At 41.3% G+C, this 20,420-nt stretch overlaps 31 non-coding genes and 1 gene segment (V, D, J or C); 31 read left to right on the top strand and 1 right to left on the bottom strand.

Annotated features, from left to right (window-relative positions):
- Positions 1-20,420, bottom strand: part of LOC114456123 (T-cell receptor beta-2 chain C region-like) — a 297,915-nt gene that overhangs the window by 43,725 nt on the left and 233,770 nt on the right.
- trnak-uuu (transfer RNA lysine (anticodon UUU)) lies at positions 375-447 on the top strand. Its single transcript has one exon. It is a non-coding gene; the product is annotated as a tRNA-Lys (tRNA).
- On the top strand, positions 951-1,023 carry trnak-cuu (transfer RNA lysine (anticodon CUU)). The gene has a single exon. It is a non-coding gene; the product is annotated as a tRNA-Lys (tRNA).
- trnak-cuu (transfer RNA lysine (anticodon CUU)) lies at positions 1,152-1,224 on the top strand. The gene has a single exon. It is a non-coding gene; the product is annotated as a tRNA-Lys (tRNA).
- trnak-uuu (transfer RNA lysine (anticodon UUU)) lies at positions 1,353-1,425 on the top strand. Its single transcript has one exon. It is a non-coding gene; the product is annotated as a tRNA-Lys (tRNA).
- trnak-cuu (transfer RNA lysine (anticodon CUU)) lies at positions 1,927-1,999 on the top strand. The gene has a single exon. It is a non-coding gene; the product is annotated as a tRNA-Lys (tRNA).
- On the top strand, positions 2,128-2,200 carry trnak-uuu (transfer RNA lysine (anticodon UUU)). Its single transcript has one exon. It is a non-coding gene; the product is annotated as a tRNA-Lys (tRNA).
- trnak-cuu (transfer RNA lysine (anticodon CUU)) lies at positions 2,329-2,401 on the top strand. The gene has a single exon. It is a non-coding gene; the product is annotated as a tRNA-Lys (tRNA).
- Positions 3,104-3,176, top strand: trnak-cuu (transfer RNA lysine (anticodon CUU)). Its single transcript has one exon. It is a non-coding gene; the product is annotated as a tRNA-Lys (tRNA).
- trnak-uuu (transfer RNA lysine (anticodon UUU)) lies at positions 3,305-3,377 on the top strand. Its single transcript has one exon. It is a non-coding gene; the product is annotated as a tRNA-Lys (tRNA).
- Positions 5,430-5,502, top strand: trnak-cuu (transfer RNA lysine (anticodon CUU)). Its single transcript has one exon. It is a non-coding gene; the product is annotated as a tRNA-Lys (tRNA).
- On the top strand, positions 5,631-5,703 carry trnak-cuu (transfer RNA lysine (anticodon CUU)). The gene has a single exon. It is a non-coding gene; the product is annotated as a tRNA-Lys (tRNA).
- On the top strand, positions 6,033-6,105 carry trnak-cuu (transfer RNA lysine (anticodon CUU)). Its single transcript has one exon. It is a non-coding gene; the product is annotated as a tRNA-Lys (tRNA).
- On the top strand, positions 7,986-8,058 carry trnak-cuu (transfer RNA lysine (anticodon CUU)). The gene has a single exon. It is a non-coding gene; the product is annotated as a tRNA-Lys (tRNA).
- trnak-uuu (transfer RNA lysine (anticodon UUU)) lies at positions 8,961-9,033 on the top strand. The gene has a single exon. It is a non-coding gene; the product is annotated as a tRNA-Lys (tRNA).
- Positions 9,937-10,009, top strand: trnak-cuu (transfer RNA lysine (anticodon CUU)). Its single transcript has one exon. It is a non-coding gene; the product is annotated as a tRNA-Lys (tRNA).
- On the top strand, positions 10,138-10,210 carry trnak-uuu (transfer RNA lysine (anticodon UUU)). The gene has a single exon. It is a non-coding gene; the product is annotated as a tRNA-Lys (tRNA).
- trnak-uuu (transfer RNA lysine (anticodon UUU)) lies at positions 10,915-10,987 on the top strand. Its single transcript has one exon. It is a non-coding gene; the product is annotated as a tRNA-Lys (tRNA).
- Positions 12,065-12,137, top strand: trnak-uuu (transfer RNA lysine (anticodon UUU)). Its single transcript has one exon. It is a non-coding gene; the product is annotated as a tRNA-Lys (tRNA).
- On the top strand, positions 12,467-12,539 carry trnak-uuu (transfer RNA lysine (anticodon UUU)). The gene has a single exon. It is a non-coding gene; the product is annotated as a tRNA-Lys (tRNA).
- Positions 13,241-13,313, top strand: trnak-cuu (transfer RNA lysine (anticodon CUU)). The gene has a single exon. It is a non-coding gene; the product is annotated as a tRNA-Lys (tRNA).
- trnak-cuu (transfer RNA lysine (anticodon CUU)) lies at positions 14,419-14,491 on the top strand. Its single transcript has one exon. It is a non-coding gene; the product is annotated as a tRNA-Lys (tRNA).
- Positions 15,396-15,468, top strand: trnak-cuu (transfer RNA lysine (anticodon CUU)). The gene has a single exon. It is a non-coding gene; the product is annotated as a tRNA-Lys (tRNA).
- On the top strand, positions 15,597-15,669 carry trnak-cuu (transfer RNA lysine (anticodon CUU)). The gene has a single exon. It is a non-coding gene; the product is annotated as a tRNA-Lys (tRNA).
- Positions 16,401-16,473, top strand: trnak-uuu (transfer RNA lysine (anticodon UUU)). The gene has a single exon. It is a non-coding gene; the product is annotated as a tRNA-Lys (tRNA).
- On the top strand, positions 16,977-17,049 carry trnak-uuu (transfer RNA lysine (anticodon UUU)). Its single transcript has one exon. It is a non-coding gene; the product is annotated as a tRNA-Lys (tRNA).
- Positions 17,352-17,424, top strand: trnak-uuu (transfer RNA lysine (anticodon UUU)). Its single transcript has one exon. It is a non-coding gene; the product is annotated as a tRNA-Lys (tRNA).
- On the top strand, positions 18,101-18,173 carry trnak-uuu (transfer RNA lysine (anticodon UUU)). The gene has a single exon. It is a non-coding gene; the product is annotated as a tRNA-Lys (tRNA).
- trnak-cuu (transfer RNA lysine (anticodon CUU)) lies at positions 18,503-18,575 on the top strand. The gene has a single exon. It is a non-coding gene; the product is annotated as a tRNA-Lys (tRNA).
- Positions 19,280-19,352, top strand: trnak-uuu (transfer RNA lysine (anticodon UUU)). The gene has a single exon. It is a non-coding gene; the product is annotated as a tRNA-Lys (tRNA).
- On the top strand, positions 19,655-19,727 carry trnak-uuu (transfer RNA lysine (anticodon UUU)). Its single transcript has one exon. It is a non-coding gene; the product is annotated as a tRNA-Lys (tRNA).
- trnak-uuu (transfer RNA lysine (anticodon UUU)) lies at positions 19,856-19,928 on the top strand. Its single transcript has one exon. It is a non-coding gene; the product is annotated as a tRNA-Lys (tRNA).

The following is a 20,420-nucleotide window of genomic DNA, read 5'->3' as shown; positions in this document are numbered from 1 at the left end:
GACACTTTTAATCTCAGGGTCGTGGGTTCAAGCCCCACACTGGGTGATTTCTGACCTAGGTTGTGGAAGTCTACTTCATCAAAAGACAAACATTCTGGTTGGTGAAGGGACTGTTTTTCCATATTTATTGTAGTTTTATATGAGGGAAAAATACAGCAAATGTTAAAGCACAAGCCCAGTTAGCTCAGATGGTAGAGAATGAGACTTTTAATCTCAGGGTCGTGGGTTCAAGCCCCACACTGGGTGATTTGTGATCTAGGTTGTGGAAGTGCGCCTCGTCAATAGATGAACATTCTGGTTGGTGAAGGCACTGTTTTTCCATATTTATTGTAGTTTTATATGAGGAAAAAATACCGAAAATGTTAAAAGCACAAGCCCAGTTAGCTCAGATGGTAGAGCATGAGACTTTTAATCTCAGGGTCATGGGTTCGAGCCCCATACTGGGTGAATTGTCCATAGAAGAATATTCTGTATGATGAAAGCACTGCTTTTCCTATTTTATTGTAGTTTTATACGAGGAATAAATAACGGAAATGTTAAATGCAAAAGCCGAGTTCGATAGGATGGTTGAGCATGAGACTCTTAATCTCAGGGTCATGGGTTCAAGCCCCACACTGGGTGGTTTGTGACCTAATTTGTGGAACTGCGCCCAGTCAATAGATGAACATTCCGGTTGGTGAAGGCACTGTTTTTCCATATTTATTGTAGTTTTATATGAGGAAAAAATACCGAAAATGTTAAAAGCACAAGCCCAGTTAGCTCAGATGGTAGAGCATGAGCCTTTTAATCTCAGGGTCGTGGGTTCAAGCCCCACACTGGGTGATTTCTGACCTAGGTTATGGAAGTCTGCTTCATCAATAGACAAACATTCTGGTTGGTGAAGGCACTGTTTTTCCATATTTATTGTAGTTTTATATGAGGAAAAAATACAGCAAATGTTAAAAGCACAAGCCCAGTTAGCTCAGATGGTAGAGCATGAGGCTCTTAATCTCAGGGTCGTGGGTTCAAGCCCCACACTGGGTGGTTTGTGACCTAATTTGTGGAACTGCACCCAGTCAATAGATGAACATTCTGGTTGGTGAAGGCAGTGTTTTTCCATATTTATTGTAGTTTTATATGAGGAAAAAATACCAAAAATGTTAAAAGCACAAGCCCAGTTAGCTCAGATGGTAGAGCATGAGGCTCTTAATCTCAGGGTCGTGGGTTCAAGCCCCACACTGGGTGGTTTGTGACCAAGGTTGTGGAAGTGCGCCTCGTCAATAGATGAACATTCTGTTTGCTGAAGGCACTGCTTTTCCATATTAATTGTAGTTTTATATGAGGAAAAAATACAGCAAATGTTAAAAACACAAGCCCAGTTAGCTCAGATGGTAGAGCATGAGACTTTTAATCTCAGGGTCATGGGTTCGAGCCCCATACTGGGTGAATTGTCCATAGAGGAATATTCTGTATGATGATGGCACTGCTTTTCCTATTTTATGTAGTTTTATACGAGAAATAAATAACAGAAATGTTAAATGCAAAAGCCGAGTTCGATAGGATGGTAGAGCATGAGGCTCTTAATCTCAGGGTCATCTTTTCAAGCCCCACACTGGGTGGTTTGTGACCTAATTTGTGGAACTGTACCTTGTCAATCGATGAACATTCTGGTTGGTGAAGGCACTGGTTTTCCATATTTATTGTAGTTTTATATGAGGAAAAATACCACAAGTGTTGAAAATGCTAGCAAAGTTAGCTCAGATGGTAGAGCATGAGGCTCTTAATCTCAGGGTCGTGGGTTCAAGCCCCACACTGGGTGATTTGTGACCTAGGTTGTGGAAGTGCGCCTCGTCAATAGATGAACATTCTGGTTGGTGAAGGCACTGTTTTTCCATATTTATTGTAGTTTTATATGATGAAAAAATACAGCAAATGTTAAAAGCACAAGCCCAGTTAGCTCAGATGGTAGAGCATGAGGCTCTTAATCTCGGGGTCGTGGGTTCAAGCCCCACACTGGGTGATTTGTGACCTAGGTTGTGGAAGTGCGCCTCGTCAATAGATGAACATTCTGGTTGGTGAAGGCACTGTTTTTCCATATTTATTGTAGTTTTATATGAGGAAAAAATACCGAAAATGTTAAAAGCACAAGCCCAGTTAGCTCAGATGGTAGAGCATGAGACTTTTAATCTCAGGGTCGTGGGTTCAAGCCCCACACTGGGTGATTACTGACCTAGGTTGTGGAAGTCTGCTTCATCAATAGACAAACATTCTGGTTGGTGAAGGCACTGTTTTTCCATATTTATTGTAGTTTTATATGAGGAAAAAATACCAAAAATGTTAAAAGCACAAGCCCAGTTAGCTCAGATGGTAGAGCATGAGGCTCTTAATCTCAGGGTCGTGGGTTCAAGCCCCACACTGGGTGATTTGTGACCAAGGTTGTGGAAGTGCGCCTCGTCAATAGATGAACATTCTGTTTGCTGAAGGCACTGCTTTTCCATATTAATTGTAGTTTTGTATGAGGAAAAAATACAGCAAATGTTAAAAACACAAGCCCAGTTAGCTCAGATGGTAGAGCATGAGACTTTTTATCTCAGGGTCATGGGTTCGAGCCCCATACTGGGTGAATTGTCCATAGAGGAATATTCTGTATGATGATGGCACTGCTTTTCCTATTTTATGTAGTTTTATACGAGAAATAAATAACAGAAATGTTAAATGCAAAAGCCGAGTTCGATAGGATGGTAGAGCATGAGGCTCTTAATCTCAGGGTCATCTTTTCAAGCCCCACACTGGGTGGTTTGTGACCTAATTTGTGGAACTGTACCTTGTCAATCGATGAACATTCTGGTTGGTGAAGGCACTGGTTTTCCATATTTATTGTAGTTTTATATGAGGAAAAATACCACAAGTGTTGAAAATGCTAGCAAAGTTAGCTCAGATGGTAGAGCATGAGGCTCTTAATCTCAGGGTCGTGGGTTCAAGCCCCACACTGGGTGATTTGTGACCTAGGTTGTGGAAGTGCGCCTCGTCAATAGATGAACATTCTGGTTGGTGAAGGCACTGTTTTTCCATATTTATTGTAGTTTTATATGATGAAAAAATACAGCAAATGTTAAAAGCACAAGCCCAGTTAGCTCAGATGGTAGAGCATGAGGCTCTTAATCTCGGGGTCGTGGGTTCAAGCCCCACACTGGGTGATTTGTGACCTAGGTTGTGGAAGTGCGCCTCGTCAATAGATGAACGTTCTGGTTGGTGAAGGCACTGTTTTTCCATATTTATTGTAGTTTTATATGAGGAAAAAATACCGAAAATGTTAAAAGCACAAGCCCAGTTAGCTCAGATGGTAGAGCATGAGACTTTTAATCTCAGGGTCGTGGGTTCAAGCCCCACACTGGGTGATTTCTGACCTAGGTTGTGGAAGTCTGCTTCATCAATAGACAAACATTCTGGTTGGTGAAGGCACTGTTTTTCCATATTTATTGTAGTTTTATATGAGGAAAAAATACCGAAAATGTTAAAGCACAAGCCCAGTTAGCTCAGATGGTAGAGCATGAGGCTCTTAATCTCGGGGTCGTGTGTTCAAGCCCCACACTGGGTGGTTTGTGACCTAGTTTGTGGAACTGCGCCCAGTCAATAGATGAACATTCTGGTTGGTGAAGGCACTGTTTTTCCATATTTATTGTAGTTTTATATGAGGAAAAAATACCGAAAATGTTAAAAGCACAAGCCCAGTTAGCTCAGATGGTAGAGCATGAAACTTTTAATCTCAGGGTCATGGGTTCAAGCCCCATACTGGGTGAATTGTCCATAGAGGAATATTCTGTATGATGAAAGCACTGCTTTTCCTTTTTTATTGTAGTTTTATACGATAAATAAATAACGGAAATGTTAAATGCAAAAGCCGAGTTCGATAGGATGGTTGAGCATGAGACTCTTAATCTCAGGGTCATGGGTTCAAGCCCCACACTGGGTGGTTTGTGACCTAATTTGTGGAACTGCGCCCAGTCAATAGATGAACATTCCGGTTGGTGAAGGCACAGTTTTTCCATATTTATTGTAGTTTTATATGAGGAAAAAATACCGAAAATGTTAAAAGCACAAGCCCAGTTAGCTCAGATGGTAGAGCATGAGACTTTTAATCTCAGGGTCATGGGATCGAGCCCCATACTGGGTGAATTGTCCATAGAGGAATATTCTGTATGATGATGGCACTGCTTTTCCTATTTTATGTAGTTTTATACGAGAAATAAATAACAGAAATGTTAAATGCAAAAGCCGAGTTCGATAGGATGGTTGAGCATGAGGCTCTTAATCTCAGGGTCATGGGTTCAAGCCCCACACTGGGTGGTTTGTGACCTAATTTGTGGAACTGCACCCAGTCAATAGATGAACATTCCGGTTGGTGAAGGCACTGTTTTTCCATATTTATTGTAGTTTTATATGAGGAAAAAATACCGAAATTGTTAAAAGCACAAGCCCAGTTAGCTCAGATGGTAGAGCATGAGGCTCTTAATCTTAGGGTCGTGGGTTCAAGCCCCACACTGGGTGATTTGTGATCTAGGTTGTGGAAGTGCGCCTCGTCAATAGACAAACATTCTGGTTGGTGAAGGCACTGCTTTTCCATATTAATTGTAGTTTTATATGAGGAAAAAATACAGCAAATGTTAAAAACACAAGCCCAGTTAGCTCAGATGGTAGAGCATGAGACTTTTAATCTCAGGGTCATGGGTCGAGCCCCATACTGGGTGAATTGTCCATAGAGGAATATTCTGTATGATGATGGCACTGCTTTTCCTATTTTATGTAGTTTTATACGAGAAATAAATAACAGAAATGTTAAATGCAAAAGCCGAGTTCGATAGGATGGTAGAGCATGAGGCTCTTAATCTCAGGGTCATCTGTTCAAGCCCCACACTGGGTGGTTTGTGACCTAATTTGTGGAACTGTACCTTGTCAATCGATGAACATTCTGGTTGGTGAAGGCACTGGTTTTCCATATTTATTGTAGTTTTATATGAGGAAAAATACCACAAGTGTTGACAATACTAGCAAAGTTAGCTCAGATGGTAGAGCATGAGGCTCTTAATCTCAGGGTCGTGGGTTCAAGCCCCACACTGGGTGGTTTGTGACCTAATTTGTGGAACTGCGCCCAGTCAATAGATGAACATTCTGGTTGGTGAAGGCAGTGTTTTTCCATATTTATTGTAGTTTTATATGAGGAAAAAATACAGCAAATGTTAATAGCACAAGGCCAGTTAGCTCAGATGGTAGAGCATGAGGCTCTTAATCTCAGGGTCGTGGGTTCAAGCCCCACACTGGGTGGTTTGTGACCTAGGTTGTGGAAGTCTGCTTCATCAATAGACAAACATTCTGGTTGGTGAAGGCACTGTTTTTCCATATTTATTGTAGTTTTATATGAGGAAAAAATACCGAAAATGTTAAAAGCACAAGCCCAGTTAGCTCAGATGGTAGAGCATGAGGCTCTTAATCTCGGGGTCGTGGGTTCAAGCCCCACACTGGGTGGTTTGTGACCTAGGTTGTGGAAGTCTGCTTCATCAATAGACAAAAATTCTGGTTGGTGAAGGCACTGTTTTTCCATATTTATTGTAGTTTTATATGAGGAAAAAATACCGAAAATGTTAAAAGCACAAGCCCAGTTAGCTCAGATGGTAGAGCATGAGGCTCTTAATCTCGTGGTCGTGGGTTCAAGCCCCACACTGGGTGATTTGTGACCTAGGTTTTGGAAGTGCGCCTCGTCAATAGATGAACATTCTGGTTGGTCGAGTCACTGTTTCACCATATTTGTTGTAGTTTTATATGAGGAAAAAGTACAGCAAGTGTTGAAAGTGCAAGCCCAGATAGCTCAGATGGTAGAACATGAGGCTCTTAATCTCAGGGTCGTCGGTTCAAGCCCCACACTGGGTGATTTGTGACCTAGGTTGTGGAAGTGCGCCTCGTCAAAAGATGAACATTCTGGTTGGTGAAGGCACTGTTTTTCCATATTTATTGTAGTTTTATATGAGGAAAAAATACCGAAAATGTTAAAAGCACAAGCCCAGTTAGCTCAGATGGTAGAGCATGAGGCTCTTAATCTCGGGGTCGTGGGTTCAAGCCCCACACTGGGTGATTTCTGACCTATGTTTTGGAAGTGCGCCTTGTCAATAGATGAACATTCTGGTTGGTCGAGGCACTGTTTCACCATATTTGTTGTAGTTTTATATGAGGAAAAAGTACAGCAAGTGTTGAAAGCACAAGCCCAGATAGCTCAGATGGTAGAGCATGAGGCTCTTAATCTTGGGGTCGTGGGTTCAAGCCCCACACTGGGTGATTTCTGACCTAGGTTGTGGAAGTCTGCTTCATCAATAGACAAACATTCTGGTTGGTGAAGGCACTGTTTTTCCATATTTATTGTAGTTTTATATGATGAAAAAATACAGCAAATGTTAACAGCACAAGCCCAGTTAGCTCAGATGGTAGAGCATGAGGCTCTTAATCTTGGGGTCGTGGGTTCAAGCCCCACACTGGGTGATTTGTGACCTAGGTTGTGGAAGTGCGCCTCGTCAATAGATGAACATTCTGGTTGGTGAAGGCACTGTTTTTCCATATTTATTGTAGTTTTATATGAGGAAAAAATACCGAAAATGTTAAAAGCACAAGCCCAGTTAGCTCAGATGGTAGAGCATGGGACTTTTAATCTCAGGGTCGTGGGTTCAAGCCCCACACTGGGTGATTTCTGACCTAGGTTGTGGAAGTCTGCTTCATCAATAGACAAACATTCTGGTTGGTGAAGGCACTGTTTTTCCATATTTATTGTAGTTTTATATGAGGAAAAAATACCGAAAATGTTAAAGCACAAGCCCAGTTAGCTCAGATGGTAGAGCATGAGGCTCTTAATCTCGGGGTCGTGTGCTCAAGCCCCACACTGGGTGATTTGTGACCTAGGTTGTGGAAGTGCGCCTCGTCAATAGATGAACATTCTGGTTGGTGAAGGCACTGTTTTTCCATATTTATTGTAGTTTTATATGAGGAAAAAATACCGAAAATGTTAAAGCACAAGCCCAGTTAGCTCAGATGGTAGAGCATGAGGCTCTTAATCTCGGGGTCGTGTGTTCAAGCCCCACACTGGGTGGTTTGTGACCTAGTTTGTGGAACTGCGCCCAGTCAATAGATGAACATTCTGGTTGGTGAAGGCACTGTTTTTCCATATTTATTGTAGTTTTATATGAGGAAAAAATACCGAAAATATTAAAAGCACAAGCCCAGTTAGCTCAGATGGTAGAGCATGAGACTTTTAATCTCAGGGTCATTGGTTCGAGCCCCATACTGGGTGAATTGTCCATAGAGGAATATTCTGTATGATGAAAGCACTGCTTTTCCTTTTTTATTGTAGTTTTATACGAGAAATAAATAACGGAAATGTTAAATGCAAAAGCCGAGTTCGATAGGATGGTTGAGCATGAGACTCTTAATCTCAGGGTCATGGGTTCAAGCCCCACACTGGGTGGTTTGTGACCTAATTTGTGGAACTGCGCCCAGTCAATAGATGAACATTCCGGTTGGTGAAGGCACTGTTTTTCCATATTTATTGTAGTTTTATATGAGGAAAAAATACCGAAAATGTTAAAAGCACAAGCCCAGTTAGCTCAGATGGTAGAGCATGAGACTTTTAATCTCAGGGTCATGGGATCGAGCCCCATACTGGGTGAATTGTCCATAGAGGAATATTCTGTATGATGATGGCACTGCTTTTCCTATTTTATGTAGTTTTATACGAGAAATAAATAACAGAAATGTTAAATGCAAAAGCCGAGTTCGATAGGATGGTTGAGCATGAGGCTCTTAATCTCAGGGTCATGGGTTCAAGCCCCACACTGGGTGGTTTGTGACCTAATTTGTGGAACTGCACCCAGTCAATAGATGAACATTCCGGTTGGTGAAGGCACTGTTTTTCCATATTTATTGTAGTTTTATATGAGGAAAAAATACCGAAATTGTTAAAAGCACAAGCCCAGTTAGCTCAGATGGTAGAGCTTGAGGCTCTTAATCTCAGGGTCGTGGGTTCAAGCCCCACACTGGGTGATTTGTGACCAAGGGTGTGGAAGTGTGCCTCGTCAATAGATGAACATTCTGGTTGGTGAAGGCACTGTTTTTCCATATTTATTGTAGTTTTATATGAGGAAAAAATACAGCAAATGTTAAAAACACAACCCCAGTTAGCTCAGATGGTAGAGCATGAGACTTTTAATCTCAGGGTCATGGGTTCGAGCCCCATACTGGGTGAATTGTCCATAGAGGAATATTCTGTATGATGATGGCACTGCTTTTCCTATTTTATGTAGTTTTATACGAGAAATAAATAACAGAAATGTTAAATGCAAAAGCCGAGTTCGATAGGATGGTAGAGCATGAGGCTCTTAATCTCAGGGTCATCTGTTCAAGCCCCACACTGGGTGGTTTGTGACCTAATTTGTGGAACTGTACCTTGTCAATCGATGAACATTCTGGTTGGTGAAGGCACTGGTTTTCCATATTTATTGTAGTTTTATATGAGGAAAAATACCACAAGTGTTGAAAATACTAGCAAAGTTAGCTCAGATGGTAGAGCATGAGGCTCTTAATCTCAGGGTCGTGGGTTCAAGCCCCACACTGGGTGATTTGTGACCTAGGTTGTGGAAGTGCGCCTCGTCAATAGATGAACATTCTGGTTGGTGAAGGCACTGTTTTTCCATATTTATTGTAGTTTTATATGAGGAAAAAATACCGAAAATGTTAAAGCACAAGCCCAGTTAGCTCAGATGGTAGAGCATGAGGCTCTTAATCTCGGGGTCGTGTGTTCAAGCCCCACACTGGGTGATTTGTGACCTAGGTTGTGGAAGTGCGCCTCGTCAATAGATGAACATTCTGGTTGGTGAAGGCACTGTTTTTCCATATTTATTGTAGTTTTATATGAGGAAAAAATACCGAAAATGTTAAAAGCACAAGCCCAGTTAGCTCAGATGGTAGAGCATGAGACTTTTAATCTCAGGGTCGTGGGTTCAAGCCCCACACTGGGTGATTTCTGACCTAGGTTGTGGAAGTCTGCTTCATCAATAGACAAACATTCTGGTTGGTGAAGGCACTGTTTTTCCATATTTATTGTAGTTTTATATGAGGAAAAAATACCGAAAATGTTAAAGCACAAGCCCAGTTAGCTCAGATGGTAGAGCATGAGGCTCTTAATCTCAGGGTCATGGGTTCAAGCCCCACACTGGGTGGTTTGTGACCTAATTCGTGGAACTGCGCCCAGTCAATAGATGAACATTCCGGTTGGTGAAGGCACTGTTTTTCCATATTTATTGTAGTTTTATATGAGGAAAAAATACCGAAAATGTTAAAAGCACAAGCCCAGTTAGCTCAGATGCTAGAGCATAAGACTTTTAATCTCAGGGTCATGGGATCGAGCCCCATACTGGGTGAATTGTCCATAGAGGAATATTCTGTATGATGATGGCACTGCTTTTCCTATTTTATGTAGTTTTATACGAGAAATAAATAACAGAAATGTTAAATGCAAAAGCCGAGTTCGATAGGATGGTTGAGCATGAGGCTCTTAATCTCAGGGTCATGGGTTCAAGCCCCACACTGGGTGGTTTGTGACCTAATTTGTGGAACTGCACCCAGTCAATAGATGAACATTCCGGTTGGTGAAGACACTGTTTTTCCATATTTATTGTAGTTTTATATGAGGAAAAAATACCGAAATTGTTAAAAGCACAAGGCCAGTTAGCTCAGATGGTAGAGCATGAGGCTCTTAATCTCAGGGTCGTGGGTTCAAGCCCCACACTGGGTGATTTGTGATCTAGGTTGTGGAAGTGCGCCTCGTCAATAGATGAACATTCTGGTTGGTGAAGGCACTGTTTTTCCATATTTATTGTAGTTTTATATGAGGAAAAAATACAGCAAATGTTAAAAACACAAGCCCAGTTAGCTCAGATGGTAGAGCATGAGGCTCTTAATCTCAGGGTCGTGGGTTCAAGCCCCACACTGGGTGGTTTGTGACCTAATTTGTGGAACTGCGCCCAGTCAATAGATGAACATTCTGGTTGGTCGAGGCACTGTTTTTCCATATTTGTTGTAGTTTTATATGAGGAAAAAATACCGAAAATGTTAAAAGCACAAGCCCAGTTAGCTCAGATGGTAGAGCATGAGACTTTTAATCTCAGGGTCATGGGTTCGAGCCCCATACTGGGTGAATTGTCCATAGAGGAATATTCTGTATGATGAAAGCACTGCTTTTCCTATTTTATTGTAGTTTTATACGAGAAATAAATAACGGAAATGTTAAATGCAAAAGCCGAGTTCGATAGGATGGTTGAGCATGAGACTCTTAATCTCAGGGTCATGGGTTCAAGCCCCACACTGGGTGGTTTGTGACCTAATTTGTGGAACTGCGCCCAGTCAATAGATGAACATTCTGTTTGGTGAAGGCACTGTTTTTCCATATTTATTGTAGTTTTATATGAGGAAAAAATACCGAAAATGTTAAAAGCACAAGCCCAGTTAGCTCAGATGGTAGAGCATGGGACTTTTAATCTCAGGGTCGTGGGTTCAAGCCCCACACTGGGTGATTTCTGACCTAGGTTGTGGAAGTGCGCCTCGTCAATAGATGAACATTCTGGTTGGTGAAGGCACTGTTTTTCCATATTTATTGTAGTTTTATATGAGGAAAAAATACCGAAAATGTTAAAAGCACAAGCCCAGTTAGCTCAGATGGTAGAGCATGGGACTTTTAATCTCAGGGTCGTGGGTTCAAGCCCCACACTGGGTGATTTCTGACCTAGTTTGTGGAAGTCTGCTTCATCAATAGACAAACATTCTGGTTGGTGAAGGCACTGTTTTTCCATATTTATTGTAGTTTTATATGAGGAAAAAATACCGAAAATGTTAAAAGCACAAGCCCAGTTAGCTCAGATGGTAGAGCATGAGACTTTTAATCTCAGGGTCGTGGGTTCAAGCCCCACACTGGGTGATTTCTGACCTAGGTTGTGGAAGTCTGCTTCATCAATAGACAAACATTCTGGTTGGTGAAGGCACTGTTTTTCCATATTTATTGTAGTTTTATATGAGGAAAAAATACCGAAAATGTTAAAGCACAAGCCCAGTTAGCTCAGATGGTAGAGCATGAGGCTCTTAATCTCGGGGTCGTGTGTTCAAGCCCCACACTGGGTGGTTTGTGACCTAGTTTGTGGAACTGCGCCCAGTCAATAGATGAACATTCTGGTTGGTGAAGGCACTGTTTTTCCATATTTATTGTAGTTTTATATGAGGAAAAAATACCGAAAATGTTAAAAGCACAAGCCCAGTTAGCTCAGATGGTAGAGCATGAGACTTTTAATCTCAGGGTCATTGGTTCGAGCCCCATACTGGGTGAATTGTCCATAGAGGAATATTCTGTATGATGAAAGCACTGCTTTTCCTTTTTTATTGTAGTTTCATACGAGAAATAAATAACGGAAATGTTAAATGCAAAAGCCGAGTTCGATAGGATGGTTGAGCATGAGACTCTTAATCTCAGGGTCATGGGTTCAAGCCCCACACTGGGTGGTTTGTGACCTAATTTGTGGAACTGCGCCCAGTCAATAGATGAACATTCCGGTTGGTGAAGGCACTGTTTTTCCATATTTATTGTAGTTTTATATGAGGAAAAAATACCGAAAATGTTAAAAGCACAAGCCCAGTTAGCTCAGATGGTAGAGCATGAGACTTTTAATCTCAGGGTCATGGGATCGAGCCCCATACTGGGTGAATTGTCCATAGAGGAATATTCTGTATGATGATGGCACTGCTTTTCCTATTTTATGTAGTTTTATACGAGAAATAAATAACAGAAATGTTAAATGCAAAAGCCGAGTTCGATAGGATGGTTGAGCATGAGGCTCTTAATCTCAGGTTCATGGGTTCAAGCCCCACACTGGGTGGTTTGTGACCTAATTTGTGGAACTGCACCCAGTCAATAGATGAACATTCCGGTTGGTGAAGGCACTGTTTTTCCATATTTATTGTAGTTTTATATGAGGAAAAAATACCGAAATTGTTAAAAGCACAAGCCCAGTTAGCTCAGATGGTAGAGCATGAGACTTTTAATCTCAGGGTCGTGGGTTCAAGCCCCACACTGGGTGATTTCTGACCTAGGTTGTGGAAGTCTGCTTCATCAATAGACAAACATTCTGGTTGGTGAAGGCACTGTTTTTCCATATTTATTGTAGTTTTATATGAGGAAAAAATACAGCAAATGTTAAAAGCACAAGCCCAGTTAGCTCAGATGGTAGAGCATGAAGCTCTTAATCTCAGGGTCGTGGGTTCAAGCCCCACACTGGGTGATTTGTGACCAAGGTTGTGGAAGTGCGCCTCGTCAACAGATGAACATTCTGTTTGCTGAAGGCACTGCTTTTCCATATTAATTGTAGTTTTATATGAGGAAAAAATACAGCAAATGTTAAAAACACAAGCCCAGTTAGCTCAGATGGTAGAGCATGAGACTTTTAATCTCAGGGTCATGGGTTCGAGCCCCATACTGGGTGAATTGTCCATAGAAGAATATTCTGTATGATGATGGCACTGCTTTTCCTATTTTATGTAGTTTTATACGAGAAATAAATAACAGAAATGTTAAATGCAAAAGCCGAGTTCGATAGGATGGTAGAGCATGAGGCTCTTAATCTCAGGGTCATCTGTTCAAGCCCCACACTGGGTGGTTTGTGACCTAATTTGTGGAACTGTACCTTGTCAATCGATGAACATTCTGGTTGGTGAAGGCACTGGTTTTCCATATTTATTGTAGTTTTATATGAGGAAAAATACCACAAGTGTTAAAATACTAGCAAAGTTAGCTCAGATGGTAGAGCATGAGGCTCTTAATCTCAGGGTCGTGGGTTCAAGCCCCACACTGGGTGATTTGTGACCTAGGTTGTGGAAGTGCCCCTCGTCAATAGATGAACATTCTGGTTGGTGAAGGCACTGTTTTTCCATATTTATTGTAGTTTTATATGATGAAAAAATACAGCAAATGTTAAAAGCACAAGCCCAGTTAGCTCACATGGTAGAGCATGAGGCTCTTAATCTCGGGGTCGTGGGTTCAAGCCCCACACTGGGTGATTTGTGACCTAGGTTGTGGAAGTCTGCTTCATCAATAGACAAACGTTCTGGTTGGTGAAGGCACTGTTTTTCCATATTTATTGTAGTTTTATATGAGGAAAAAATACAGCAAATGTTAAAAGCGCAAGCCCAGTTAGCTCAGATGGTAGAGCATGAGGCTCTTAATCTCAGGGTCGTGGGTTCAAGCCCCACACTGGGTGGTTTGTGACCTAATTTGTGGAACTGCGCCCAGTCAATAGATGAACATTCTGGTTGGTGAAGGCAGTGTTTTTCCATATTTATTGTAGTTTTATATGAGGAAAAAATACCAAAAATGTTAAAAGCACAAGCCCAGTTAGCTCAGATGGTAGAGCATGAAGCTCTTAATCTCAGGGTAGTGGGTTCAAGCCCCACACTGGGTGATTTGTGACCAAGGTTGTGGAAGTGCGCCTCGTCAATAGATGAAAATTCTGGTTGGTGAAGGCACTGCTTTTTCATATTTATTGTAGTTTTATATGAGGAAAAAATACAGCAAATGTTAAAAGCACAAGCCCAGTTAGCTCAGATGGTAGAGCATGAGACTTTTAATCTTAGGGTCGTGGGTTCAAGCCCCACACTGGGTGATTTGTGATCTAGGTTGTGGAAGTGCGCCTCGTCAATAGATGAACATTCTGGTTGGTGAAGGCACTGTTTTTCCATATTTATTGTAGTTTTATATGAGGAAACAATACAGCAAATGTTAAAAGCACAAGCCCAATTAGCTCAGATGGTAGAGCATGAGACTTTTAATCTCAGGGTCATGGGTTCGAGCCCCATACTGGGTGAATTGTCCATACAGGAATATTCTGTATGATGAAGACACTGCTTTTCCTATTTTATTGGAGTTTTATATGAGAAATAAATAACGGAAATGTTAAATGCAAAAGCCGAGTTCGATAGGATGGTAGAGCATGAGGCTCTTAATCTCAGGGTCATCTGTTCAAACCCCACAATGGGTGGTTTGTGACCTAATTTTTGGAACTGTACCTTGTCAATCGATGAACATTCTGGTTGGTGAAGGCACTGGTTTTCCATATTTATTGTAGTTTTATATGAGGAAAAATACCACAAGTGTTGAAAATACTAGCAAAGTTAGCTCAGATGGTAGAGCATGAGGCTCTTAATCTCAGGGTCGTGGGTTCAAGCCCCACACTGGGTGATTTGTGACCTAGGTTGTGGAAGTGCGCCTCGTCAATAGATGAACATTCTGGTTGGTGAAGGCACTGTTTTTCCACATTTATTGTAGTTTTATATGATGAAAAAATACAGCAAATGTTCAAAGCACAAGCCCAGTTAGCTCAGATGGTAGAGCATGAGGCTCTTAATCTCAGGGTCGTGGGTTCAAGCCCCACACTGGGTGATTTGTGATCTAGGTTATGGAAGTGCGCCTCGTCAATAGATGAACATTCTGGTTGGTGAAGGCACTGTTTTTCCATATTTATTGTAGTTTTATATGAGGAAACAATACAGCAAATGTTAAAAGCACAAGCCCAATTAGCTCAGATGGTAGAGCATGAGACTTTTAATCTCAGGGTCATGGGTTCGAGCCCCATACTGGGTGAATTGTCCATACAGGAATATTCTGTATGATGAAGGCACTGCTTTTCCTATTTTATTGGAGTTTTATATGAGAAATAAATAACGGAAATGTTAAATGCAAAAGCCGAGTTCGATAGGATGGTAGAGCATGAGGCTCTTAATCTCAGGGTCATCTGTTCAAACCCCACAATGGGTGGTTTGTGACCTAATTTTTGGAACTGTACCTTGTCAATCGATGAACATTCTGGTTGGTGAAGGCACTGGTTTTCCATATTTATTGTAGTTTTATATGAGGAAAAATACCACAAGTGTTGAAAATACTAGCAAAGTTAGCTCAGATGGTAGAGCATGAGGCTCTTAATCTCAGGGTCGTGGGTTCAAGCCCCACACTGGGTGATTTGTGACCTAGGTTGTGGAAGTGCGCCTCGTCAATAGATGAACATTCTGGTTGGTGAAGGCACTGTTTTTCCATATTTATTGTAGTTTTATATGATGAAAAAATACCGAAAATGTTAAAAGCACAAGCCCAGTTAGCTCAGATGGTAGAGCATGAGACTTTTAATCTCAGGGTCGTGGGTTCAAGCCCCACAATGGGTGATTTCTGACCTAGGTTGTGGAAGTCTGCTTCATCAATAGACAAACATTCTGGTTGGTGAAGGCACTGTTTTTCCATATTTATTGTAGTTTTATATGAGGAAAAAATACAGCAAATGTTAAAAGCGCAAGCCCAGTTAGCTCAGACGGTAGAGCATGAGGCTCTTAATCTCAGGGTTGTGGGTTCAAGCCCCACACTGGGTGGTTTGTGACCTAATTTGTGGAACTGCGCCCAGTCAATAGATGAACATTCTGGTTGGTGAAGGCAGAGTTTGTCCATATTTATTGTAGTTTTATATGAGGAAAAAATACCAAAAATGTTAAAAGCACAAGCCCAGTTAGCTCAGATGGTAGAGCATGAGGCTCTTAATCTCAGGGTCGTGGGTTCAAGCCCCACACTGGGTGATTTGTGATCTAGGTTGTGGAAGTGCGCCTCGTCAATAGATGAACATTCTGGTTGGTGAAGGCACTGTTTTTCCATATTTATTGTAGTTTTATATGAGGAAAAAATACAGCAAATGTTAAAAGCACAAGCCCAGTTAGCTCAGATTGTAGAGCATGAGGCTCTTAATCTCGGGGTCGTGGGTTCAAGCCCCACACTGGGTGGTTTGTGACCTAGGTTGTGGAAGTCTGCTTCATCAATAGACAAACATTCTGGTTGGTGAAGGCACTGTTTTTCCATATTTATTGTAGTTTTATATGAGGAAAAAATACAGCAAATGTTAAAAGCACAAGCCCAGTTAGCTCAGATGGTAGAGAATGAGACTTTTAATCTCAGGGTCGTGGGTTCAAGCCCCACACTGGGTGATTTGTGACCAAGGTTGTGGAAGTGCGCCTCGTCAATAGATGAACATTCTGGTTGGTGAAGGCACTGCTTTTCCATATTAATTGTAGTTTTATATGAGGAAAAAATACAGCAAATGTTAAAAACACAAGCCCAGTTAGCTCAGATGGTAGAGCATGAGACTTTTAATCTCAGGGTCATGGGTTCAAGCCCCACACTGGGTGATTTCTGACCTAGGTTGTGGAAGTCTGCTTCAGCAATAGACAAATATTCTGGTTGGTGAAGGCACTGTTTTTCCATATTTATTGTAGTTTTATATGAGGAAAAAATACAGCAAATGTTAAAAGCACAAGCCCAGTTAGCTCAGATGGTAGAGCATGAGACTTTTAATCTCAGGGTCGTGGGTTCAAGCCCCACACTGGGTGGTTTGTGACCTAATTTGTGGAACTGCGCCCAATCAATAGATGAACATTCTGGTTGGTGAAGGCACTGTTTTTCCATATTTATTGTAGTTTTATATGAGGAAAAAATACCGAAAATGTTAAAAGCACAAGCCCAGTTAGCTCAAATGGTAGAGCATGAGACTTTTAATCTCAGGGTCATGGGTTCGAGCCCCATACTGGGTGAATTGTCCATAGAGGAATATTCCAAATGATGAAAGCACTGCTTTTCCTATTTTATTGTAGTTTTATACGAGAAATAAATAACGGAAATGTTAAATGCAAAAGCCGAGTTCAATAGGATGGTTGAGCATGAGACTCTTAATCTCAGGGTCATGGGTTCAAGCCCCACACTGGGTGGTTTGTGACCTAATTTGTGGAACTGCGCCCAGTCAATAGATGAACATTCCGGTTGGTGAAGGCACTGTTTTTCCATATTTATTGTAGTTTTATATGAGGAAAAAATACCGAAAATGTTAAAAGCACAAGCCCAGTTAGCTCAGATGGTAGAGCATGAGACTTTTAATCTCAGGGTCATGGGTTCGAGCCCCATACTGGGTGAATTGTCCATAGAGGAATATTCTGTATGATGAAAGCACTGCTTTTCCTATTTTATTGTAGTTTTATACGAGAAATAAATAACGGAAATGTTAAATGCAAAAGCCGAGTTCGATAGGATGGTTGAGCATGAGACTCTTAATCTCAGGGTCATGGGTTCAAGCCCCACACTGGGTGGTTTGTGACCTAATTTGTGGAACTGCGCCCAATCAATAGATGAACATTCTGGTTGGTGAAGGCACTGTTTTTCCATATTTATTGTAGTTTTATATGAGGAAAAAATACCGAAAATGTTAAAAGCACAAGCCCAGTTAGCTCAGATGGTAGAGCATGAGACTTTTAATCTCAGGGTCATGGGTTCGAGCCCCATACTGGGTGAATTGTCCATAGAGGAATATTCCAAATGATGAAAGCACTGCTTTTCCTATTTTATTGTAGTTTTATACGAGAAATAAATAACGGAAATGTTAAATGCAAAAGCCGAGTTCAATAGGATGGTTGAGCATGAGACTCTTAATCTCAGGGTCATGGGTTCAAGCCCCACACTGGGTGGTTTGTGACCTAATTTGTGGAACTGCGCCCAGTCAATAGATGAACATTCCGGTTGGTGAAGGCACTGTTTTTCCATATTTATTGTAGTTTTATATGAGGAAAAAATACCGAAAATGTTAAAAGCACAAGCCCAGTTAGCTCAGATGGTAGAGCATGAGACTTTTAATCTCAGGGTCATGGAATCGAGCCCCATACTGGGTGAATTGTCCATAGAGGAATATTCTGTATGATGATGGCACTGCTTTTCCTATTTTATGTAGTTTTATACGAGAAATAAATAACAGAAATGTTAAATGCAAAAGCCGAGTTCGATAGGATGGTTGAGCATGAGGCTCTTAATCTCAGGGTCGTGGGTTCAAGCCCCACACTGGGTGATTTGTGACCTAGGTTGTGGAAGTGCGCCTCGTCAAAAAATGAACATTCTGGTTGGTGAAGGCACTGTTTTTCCATATTTATTGTAGTTTTATATGAGGAAAAAATACCGAAAATGTTAAAAGCACAAGCCCAGTTAGCTCAGATGGTAGAGCATGAGACTTTTAATCTCAGGGTCGTGGGTTCAAGCCCCACACTGGGTGATTTCTGACCTAGGTTGTGGAAGTCTGCTTCATCAATAGACAAACATTCTGGTTGGTGAAAGCACTGTTTTTCCATATTTATTGTAGTTTTATATGAGGAAAAAATACAGCAAATGTTAAAAGCACAAGCCCAGTTAGCTCAGATGGTAGAGCATGAGACTTTTAATCTCAGGGTCGTGGGTTCAAGCCCTACACTGGGTGATTTGTGATCTAGGTTGTGGAAGTGCGCCTCGTCAATAGATGAACTTTCTGGTTGGTGAAGGCGCTGTTTTTCCATATTTATTGTAGTTTTATAAGAGGAAAAAATACCGAAAATGTTAAAAACACAAGCCCAGTTAGCTCAGATGGTAGAGCATGAGGCTCTTAATCTCGGGGTCGTGGGTTCAAGCCCCACACTGGGTGGTTTGTGACCTAATTTGTGGAACTGCGCCCAGTCAATAGATGAACATTCTGGTTGGTGAAGGCACTGTTTTTCCATATTTATTGTAGTTTTATATGAGGAAAAAATACCGAAAATGTTAAAAGCACAAGCCCAGTTAGCTCGGATGGTAGAGCATGAGACTTTTAATCTCAGGGTCATGGGTTCGAGCCCCATACTGGGTGAATTGTCCATAGAGGAATATTCTGTATGATGAAAACACTGCTTTTCCTATTTTATTGTAGTTTTATACGAGAAATAAATAACGGAAATGTTAAATGCAAAAGCCGAGTTCGATAGGATGGTTGAGCATGAGGCTCTTAATCTCAGGGTCATGGGTTCAAGCCCCACACTGGGTGGTTTGTGACCTAATTTGTGGAACTGCGCCCAGTCAATAGATGAACATTCTGGTTGGTGAAGGCACTGTTTTTCCATATTTATTGTAGTTTTATATGAGGAAAAAATACCGAAATTGTTAAAAGCACAAGCCCAGTTAGCTCAGATGGTAGAGCATGAGGCTCTTAATCTCAGGGTAGTGGGTTCAAGCCCCACTCTGGGTGATTTGTGATCTAGGTTGTGGAAGTGCGCCTCGTCAATAGATGAACATTCTGGTTGGTGAAGGCACTGTTTTTCCATATTTATTGTAGTTTTATATGAGGAAAAAATACCGAAAATGTTAAAAGTACAAGCCCAGTTAGCTCAGATGGTAGAGCATGAGACTTTTAATCTCAGGGTCATGGGTTCGAGCCCCATACTGGGTGAATTGTCCATAGAGGAATATTCTGTATGATGAAAGCACTGCTTTTCCTATTTTATTGTAGTTTTATACGAGAAATAAATAACGGAAATGTTAAATGCAAAAGCCGAATTCGATAGGATGGTTGAGCATGAGACTCTTAATCTCAGGGTCATGGGTTCAAGCCCCACACTGGGTGGTTTCTGACCTAATTTGTGGAACTGTGCCCAGTCAATAGATGAACATTCTGGTTGGTGAAGGCACTGCTTTTCCATATTAATTGTAGTTTTATATGAGGAAAAAATACAGCAAATGTTAAAAACACAAGCCCAGTTAGCTCAGATGGTAGAGCATGAGACTTTTAATCTCAGGGTCGTGGGTTCAAGCCCCACACTGGGTGATTACTGACCTAGGTTGTGGAAGTGTGCCTTGTCAATAGATGAACATTCTGGTTGGTGAAGGAACTGTTTTTCCAAATTTATTGTAGTTTTATATGAGGAAAAAATACCGAAAATGTTAAAAGCACAAGCCCAGTTAGCTCAGATGGTAGAGCATGAGACTTTTAATCTCAGGGTCGTGGGTTCAAGCCCCACACTGGGTGATTACTGACCTAGGTTGTGGAAGTGCGCCTCGTCAATAGATGAACATTCTGGTTGGTGAAGGCACTGCTTTTCCATATTAATTGTAGTTTTATATGAGGAAAAAATACAGCAAATGTTAAAAACACAAGCCCAGTTAGCTCAGATGGTAGAGCATGAGACTTTTCATCTCAGGGTCATGGGTTTGAGCCACATACTGGGTGAATTGTCCATAGAGGAATATTCTGTATGATGATGGCACTGCTTTTCCTATTTTATTGTAGTTTTATACGAGAAATAAATAACGGAAATGTTAAATGCAAAAGCCGAGTTCGATAGGATGGTTGAGCATGAGGCTCTTAATCTCAGGGTCATGGGTTCAAGCCCCACACTGGGTGGTTTGTGACCTAATTTGTGGAACTGCGCCCAGTCAATAGATGAACATTCTGGTTGGTGAAGGCACTGTTTTTCCATATTTATTGTAGTTTTATATGAGGAAAAAATACCGAAATTGT

This window comes from Gouania willdenowi, chromosome 22, assembly GCF_900634775.1.
Source record: "Gouania willdenowi chromosome 22, fGouWil2.1, whole genome shotgun sequence".
NCBI classification, from domain to species: domain Eukaryota; kingdom Metazoa; phylum Chordata; class Actinopteri; order Blenniiformes; family Gobiesocidae; genus Gouania; species Gouania willdenowi.
Note: the sequence above shows the minus strand (reverse complement) of the source record. Positions and strands in the feature narration are given on the sequence as shown.